Here is a 7,859-nt window from a genome sequence, read left to right as displayed (position 1 = left end):
CTGTATTGCTTTGGAGGATGGGAATGAAAATGGCGGCCACCCAATCTCTGGCCCCATAGAAGCCAAGAGCTCAGGGCCCCACTTCTCAGTGCACCTTCAGAGGTAAGCAGTCACTCTCTCCCATCTCCCTGGTCTCTGACGGGTCTCTGAGCTCATCTGGTCTGTGATTGACCATTTCTATCTCTGACACTTGGCCCTGTTTGGAGTCTCCAAACCCAGCAGATTCCTGCTGCGTGCTCCCACACTGCTCCTCCTGGAGGAGGTAGGAGGAGGTCTCCTTGGATCTGCCACTTGTGGGGTCCCTGTTCGAAGAACAGTGACCTGACAGTGCCTTGGATCATGGTATAAGGTAACCCCAAACTGAGAGCACACTCCTCGGCTCCATCTCTGTAGCTCCCACTCTGATACCTGGGAGCTCTGCCACACTCAGATGCCCCTGGTGTTTCTGTGACCCTGTGCATCCTGAGACTACACTGTCCCTGCAAGGGCTCCACTCCCCACTTAGCCTCTGGAGCAATGTCCCTCAGAGGAGCAGACTTCTGAAAGTTCTGATTTTGTGCTCTGCTGCTCTACTACTTGCTGGGAGCCGCCTATCCTCCCTTTCCCACCTTGGTCTATCTTCCTATATATCACCTCGGATTCACTTCTCCGCACATCCTACCTTCCAGAAAGTGGTCATTTTGTTGTTCCTAGAATTGCTGTTGTTCTTCTCTTCGATCTCCTGTTGAGTTTGTAGGTGTTCAGGATGGTTTGATAACTATCTAGCTGTACTCCTGCAACTCCATGATATTTAGGTCTCCTATTCCTCTCCATCTTGGAGTACAATGACTCTTGAACAGCATTTCTGTGTGAATGAAAATTCTGGGAGTTGAACAGGAAGACAGCTGACTGTCCTCAAAAAATAGGCCATGTTTTGTCTGTCCTTTTCCCAACACCCAAGCAGTTGTGGGCCTACTGTGAGCCCCCTGTGGATGATGACAGCTGACAGGCTGACTCCCTCCACAGAGGTCAGATGGCTCATATCTGTTTGGTGGCAGCTTGGTTGGGTGTTTTGTTTTGTTTGTTTTTTTTTGCCTTCTGTGAAATGGCACAGAGGGACCTGCTACTGAGCCTGTGGCTCTTCCTTCCTTTTCTCCAGTGAGTCTCAACCCAGGGTGGCTATGAGGAAGGTGCTTCTGGGCCATGTGGCTAAAAGCCGAGAGCCAGGAGGAGGCCACACCTTCCCTGCCCCCTCTGTGCTTGCCTGTCTCATCCTAGGGGGTCTGCTTTGAAGACCAGCAAGCCACATGCCAAAAGCCATGTGCCTGACCTGCTGTAGCCTGGACTGGCTCCCTTGTCTAGCAACCACTGTCCCCATGGAGGAGTTGGAAGAATCCACATGGCCTAAAGCAAACAAGGTCAGTTTATTCTGATTTTTATCCTGGGAAGAGGTCAGAACTTCTGTGGAACAGAAATCACTCAAGAGAGAAGGCCCAGATGAAGGGATGGCCTTAGGGGAATGGCTTCCAGCTCTCCCTTGGGGATCCCAGACACCTAGATCACCCAGCCAGCTTCCAGCAGCCCACATGGCTCTGTGAGCCTGCAGATTTTTCTTTGTCCATCTATCCTACTCAGTGACAAGAAAGACTGAGGCACAGCAAACATTTAAGGAACAGAAGGAAAAACCAACCTGAGGTTTTGTGCCATGAGCTGCTAGGGGGACAGCAGCAGGGTAGAAGAGGCATGCAGGGTGGGGAGTGCCTCAAAAAGGTGTAAAAGGAGCTCTTCATCAAGTTTTGTCTGGGTCCTTATGAACATGGTGGGGTTTTTTTTTTTTTTTTTGTCACAAAGGAGAACTGCGAGGCAAGTCTCAAGTTTTCTCATGATTTTAGTCAATAACAGACTAAATGAGTCTCTAGTCCACTGGGGTTGTTGCTTGTAATGGTGAGCACCTTGCTTTGCAAGACTCTGGGGGATGCCCTACACATGAGAGGGATCCAGGGGTCCTGCAGGGTAAGTTTTCAACAGGTAACTGGGATGTCTTGAAGAAGAGAGTCCTTTTCCTACTTTAGACATGGACTGGGCTGACTGGACATCTGGGACCAAGACACTCCTGTCTTGATCAGAGCCACCCCCGGCCTCTTCCTGGACTGACCTGGGCTTAGATTCTTGCCTCTAGAGCAATCACTCAGGGTCAGGCCACATCCTCTATAAGTGATGCCCGAGTGATGCCCATTGATGCTTCTTGACTCTTCTCTGTCATCTCAGCAGGCCACCCAGACCTCTAGCCTCTTATAACCCTGGACCCTTGGCCACTTGACACTTTCTATTAACCATATAGATAGAATTTTTTTTCCTGTTTGAAGAATCTTTAAACATGAAGACATAAATTCAGACTTTTATTTTATCTTTAGGGGATATTTTAAAATTTAATTTCAATTAATTAACATATAATGTATTATTGGTTTCAGAGGTAGAGGTCAGTGATTCATCAATCTTACATAACACCCAGTGCTCATCACATCACATGCCCTCCTTAATGTCTATCACCCACTTACCCCATCCCTCCACTTCCTCCCCTCCAGAAAACCTCAGTTTTCTTCCTATGATTAAGAGTCTATTGTGCTTTGTCTCCTTCTCTGATTTTGTCGTCTTTTATTTTTTCCTCTCTTCCCCTATAAACCTGTTTTGTTTCTTAAATTCCACATATGAATGAGATCATATGATAATTGTCTTTCTCTGATTGACTTATTTCACCTAACATAATACCCTCTAGTTTCATCTACATTATTGCAAATGGCATGATTTCTTTTTTGATAGCTGAGTAATATTCCATTATATATATACCACATCTTCTTTACCCATTCTTCTGTTGATGGACATCTAGGCTCATCCATAGTTTGGCTGTTGTGGACACTGCTGCTATAAATATTGGGGTACATGTGCCCCGTTGGATCACTACATTTGTATCTTTGGTGTAAATCGCTTGTAGTACAATTGCTGAGTTGTAGGGTAACTCTGTTTTCAACTTTTTGAGTAACCTCCATCCTGTTTTCAGAGTGGCTGCATCAGCTTGCATTCCCACCAACAGTGTAGGAGGGCTCCCCTTTCTCTGCATCCTCACCAACATCTGTTGTGTCCTGACTTGTTGATTTTAGCCATTCTGACTGGTGTGAGGTGGTATCTCATTGTGGTTTTGATTTGTATTTCCCTGATGCCAGGTGATGTTGAGCATTTTTTCATGTGTCTATTAGCCATTTGTATGTCTTCTTTGGAGAAGTATCTGTTCATGTGTTCTGCCCATTTCTTGATTGGATTATTTGTTCTTTGGGTGTTGAGTTTAATAAGTTCTTTATAGATTTTAGATATTAGCCCTTTTCTGGTATGTCATTTGTGAATATCTTCTCCCATTCTCTCTGCTGTCTTTTGATTTTATCAACTCTTTCCTTTGCTGGGCAAAAGCTTTTTATCATTTTTTGAAGATTTTATTTATTTATTTGAGAAAGTGACAGGGAAAGAGAGGCAGAGAGAGAGAAAGAGAGAGAGCACGAGCAGGGGGTGGGGCAGAGAGAGAGGGAGAAGCAGGCTTCCTGCTGAGCAGGGAGCCCTATGTGGTGCTTGATCCCAGAACCCTGGGATCATGACCTGAGCCAACGGCAGACACTTAATAACTGACTGAGCCACTCAGGTGTCCCAAAAGTTTTTTTTATCTTGATGAAGTCCCAATAGTTCATTTTTGCCTTCAAAGACTTTTCAAACCAGTAAGTAACAATTTGGTTCTTTAGAGCATGAGCTTTGACTGAGACAGGCTTGAGTTTGGATTTCAGCTGTAAAACCTTAAGCAAGTCCTGCAAGTGCTTTTGATGGATTGACCAATCTACTCATTCCTTTAATTACTTATTTCCTCAGAAATACTTACTGAGTACTTACCCTGTGCTAGGCGTTAGGTAGTTCTGGTCTCTGCCCTCACAGAACTTGTAAGTCCCTGGAGGAAGGTAGATATTAAACAGACACTGACACTGATAATTACGCCCAAACTGGTCCCAGCCAGGAAAGGAGCCTATAGGAAGCGACAGGGATGAAAAACAGGAGGGCTTGATGAGCCTCGTAGGAGGGCTGAACCTTAGAGAATGAAAAGGAATGAACCTGGCAAATGTGAGGAAGCATGCCAGCTGGAGAGAGTGGTAGGGGCAAAGGTTCTGGGGCAGAACATTCTGTGACAGAAGACCAGTGTGGTTGGATATGAAATCCTGGGCAAGAGGAGCATATTTGGAGACAAGGCTGGCAGGTGGGGGCTGATCAGGCCTGGTGCTGAGAACTTTGCACTCTGACCCGAGAGTACAGAAAGATTTAAAGCAGGTAAGGGACACCATCCAGCCTAGTTTTAATGTTTAATAAAGCCACGGGTCTGTCTACCGTGAAGAAGCTAACCTTGGGGTTAATTCTTGGGGACAAGAATCAGTGGAGAGAAAAAAAGACCCAAAGGGTATCAGGGTGTCCTGTAGTTTCACAGATCAACCAGTTAGTTTCAGAACTCAATTCTCTCTCCTTGGGACGTGTTTATTCCAGCTCCTCTGTTCTCTGCAATGCAGCTTGCCAGGACTTTTCTCTCTCTCCTCTAGATGTCCTCCGTATGTTCTATGGGGACTCTACACCCACCACTAAGCCAATGAATTTTTAAAAGCAATTTGTTTTCTAAGAGGTGGTGTTTGGTTTCAGTGCAGGTTTTTGTGGGGTATGACGAAGCCAGACCGGTGCTCACAGTTCACTAACTATGGGTCCCAAGGCCCAGGCCAATGACAGCAGTCTGAAAAATCATGGCTCTGTGCCTCTGAATGGGAGGCAGGGGCAGCTGACTCACCTGCCCAGGGGCTCGTCACGCTGCCAGAGACTGCATCAGGGCCCACTGCGGGCCTTGTGCTCCCACCCCAGCCCCCTGACAGCTACCTGGAAACCCCACTCTTTACCCTTGCCCAGGGCGGTGCAGAATGGGCAGCAGTGTTTTCCCTAGGGACCCGAGATCATTTATGCACTAGTTCAAAGTGGAGGACTGGGAGCGCCCAGGAGACACTGAGCCATGGTGTGGGGGTCCTCTGTCATCTCCTTGGTGGGCAGCCTAATTCTCCCACTGCCCTCAGTCCTCACCCCAATGGCTCCTTGATTTCTTCTGCTGTCACTTCTCTGCCTACCAACTAGGAGAACTGCTCATGATGTTTAGAAAAGATTAATCTCCCAGTTCTCTCTAGGGATCAAGACTATCCTAAATAAAGTTACCTGTCCTGTGAGTGTCTTTGATCCCTTTTTTACTTCCTGTTTAGGGTTGCTGGCAGGACTGCACAAGGTCTATTGATTTTCTTTGTGTTCATTGTTCCTCATAATTGAGCATTCTTAAGTATCTCTGGATGGAGATCAGCTGCATAATAAGAGAGAGAGAGAGAGACTTGGAGATATTAAGAAATATTTGGAGTCAAATGTTTTTAAAAATATGGGTCTCCTGAAAAAGGGAGGGAACCAAAGAGGTTAGAAATGTCCCACTGGACATGACATTGGGTGCAGAGTCCTTTGTCATGTGGCCTCTAAGTGAGCCCCACGGCTGCTGGTCCTTCTCAGGGAAGTGTGTTCGAGGCTGACCAGGGTGAGCTACACCTACGACGGATACCAAGGGGGTCTTGGGGCTCTGAAATCTTGGTCCAGCACCAGGGATTTCTGAGCAGACATCACTGCCACAACTGTCTGCTTTTTCTGAGAGAAAAGGGGATCCAGTAAAACTAGCTAATACTTTCATAACTCTTAGCGCATACCAATATGAACTTCAAGTTAAGATATGTAATCTATGAGATGACTATTGTTAATCCTTCCGTTCCATAAATGAGGAGACTGAGGCACAGAGAAGTTGTTTGTGTCAGGCAGACTGGCTCCAGAGCCCTGGCCACACAGGCCTGCCTTTGCATAGCGAGTGCCTCAGTTCTCCTGGTCAGATCCCGCTTTTCCCCGGGGGTTCCCACCTGTTGTCTCTGAGGCCCTCCGCCATGTTGGAGCCTCAACCCAGCTCTTTTCCCAAGCCTGGCCTGACAACAGCCTCAGTCTAAAAGCCTGGAAGGGTCTTATTCTCATTGGTAACAATATCAATGGTAACTCGTGTTTATGGAGCACTATGTTGGCACCAGGCATTCTACCAGCTTTTAGCCACAAATCCTCATCAGGTTTTGTTATCATCCCCGTTTGTGTGAGGTGTAGGGGAGAGAAGTGGCTTGTCCTTGGCCATGAGACTGGCGGTGGGGTGGACCCTGACTCCGAAGCTGTGTGGTGAATCTGTGTGTGGTGACTGCCATAGAAGTGGTCACCTCTGTCAGGAAGGTGGTGGGGGCAGGTTCTGGGCGGTGGGGTCTCCTGTACAGGGCCAGACAGACTGGAGATTAAATTCCTACCATATCGGTACTCGCTTGCCATGGAAGCGCTACTTAACCTCTTGGAAAATCAGTCTCTTCTTCTGTAACCTGGGTCTAACTCCTCCTTCGTCCCGCTGGGTCATTTCGAGATCAAAAGAGATAAGGCTGGATTTCCGAAATCTGAGGCATTCATGCACCGCCTTTGTGATTTTTGCCATTATTTAAGAGTCTCCATAGGTTGAGTGAAAGAAAAATAAATATAAAAAACCCCCGTGTTACTACTTTATGTAGTAGTAACTTAAAAGCCACACATGGGAGAAAACGAAAAATCCGTCATTCTTAGAGTAAAGAAAAACTGTGTGCATGTACTTTAAAAACAATCGGTACAATCAGAGGTACCTATACCTTGGAAAACACCAACACCAAAATCTTTTTTGTAAAGTTTGTAAAGGTCAGGGCACCGTGTGCAGGAAGTGGTCCTTAAAAGGCAACCCCTCTCGTCCTGCGCTTCTCCTTTCTCCCCAGCAGTCCTTTGGGAGCCTATCTTGTTCCTGCCCCTGCCATGTGCCTCCTGTCTGGACCACTACACCTGTCTTTGCTGCTGGACCTTGCGCTGCACGTTGCTAGCCTAAAGCCCCATATGGCGAGTCTATGCACTACGGACTAGGAAGAAAGAAATCCAGGAGCTTCCTGCTTGGAGACTAGCAGGAAATGAAAAGTCACGTCAGGAATAGGATAGGAATTCCACTGCTCTTTGCTGAAGCCTCCAGTAAACAGCAGCTTCATTGAAGAAAGGTGGATAATTTGAAAAAGGAACTTAGTTTCTCGCCCCCCCTTTCCTTAATGTTGCCAATTGTATGCAAAGCCTGTGGGGGGGGCTACAGTGGGAACTGAGGGCAGAGTAACTCTCCCTGCTGGGCAAAAAGAAGCAATGGAGGCTGGGTGGCTTCAGCAAAAATTTTCCAATTATTTTCGAGGCTTACGGATGTTTTGGGGGGACGGGATGAGAAGCATTAGCACAAAAGTGAGAGGACAGAGTTCTGGCTTTTAATAGACCAGATTCAAGCATGGTCTATCTTTTTGCTAAGTATGTTATCTTAAGCCAATTCCTAAAACGTAAATCTCAGTTTTTGCATTTTTCTTAAAAAAAAAAAAAGATTTTATTTATTTATTTGACACAGAGAGAGAGAGAGAGGGAATGCAAGCAGGGGGAGTGAGAGAGGGAGAAGGAAGCTTCCCACTGAGCTGGGAGCCCAATGCAGGGCTTGATCCCAGGACCCCAGGATCATGACCTAAGCTGAACGTAGATGTTTAATGACTGAGCCACCCAGGTGCCCCAGTTTTTGCATTTTTAAAATAGAGGTAACAGTACCTGTCCCACTCATCTTGCTGGTATTTGGAAAGTTCGAATTAAATAAGATATGTGAAATTTCTTAATAAACAGAAAAAATCCCATCTGCATTTTTACTTTAAGAGCTACAACCTTGGTTG

The 7,859-nt window shown here is 46.5% G+C and overlaps 1 long non-coding RNA gene across 1 annotated transcript in view; it reads left to right on the top strand.

The window, feature by feature from the left end:
- The first annotated feature begins 1,129 nt into the window (after positions 1 to 1,129).
- LOC101680401 overlaps positions 1,130 to 7,859 on the top strand; it is a 76,671-nt gene continuing 69,941 nt past the window's right edge. The window contains exon 1 of the long non-coding RNA XR_001179228.2: positions 1,130 to 1,397. This is a non-coding gene — a long non-coding RNA (uncharacterized LOC101680401). The remainder of the gene's footprint in view (positions 1,398 to 7,859) is intronic.

This window comes from Mustela putorius, unplaced genomic scaffold (genome assembly GCF_011764305.1).
Source record: "Mustela putorius furo isolate JIRA1106 unplaced genomic scaffold, ASM1176430v1.1 tig00000129_pilon_pilon_pilon, whole genome shotgun sequence".
NCBI classification, from domain to species: Eukaryota; Metazoa; Chordata; class Mammalia; order Carnivora; family Mustelidae; genus Mustela; species Mustela putorius.
This window is presented reverse-complemented; position numbering and strand designations above follow the sequence as displayed.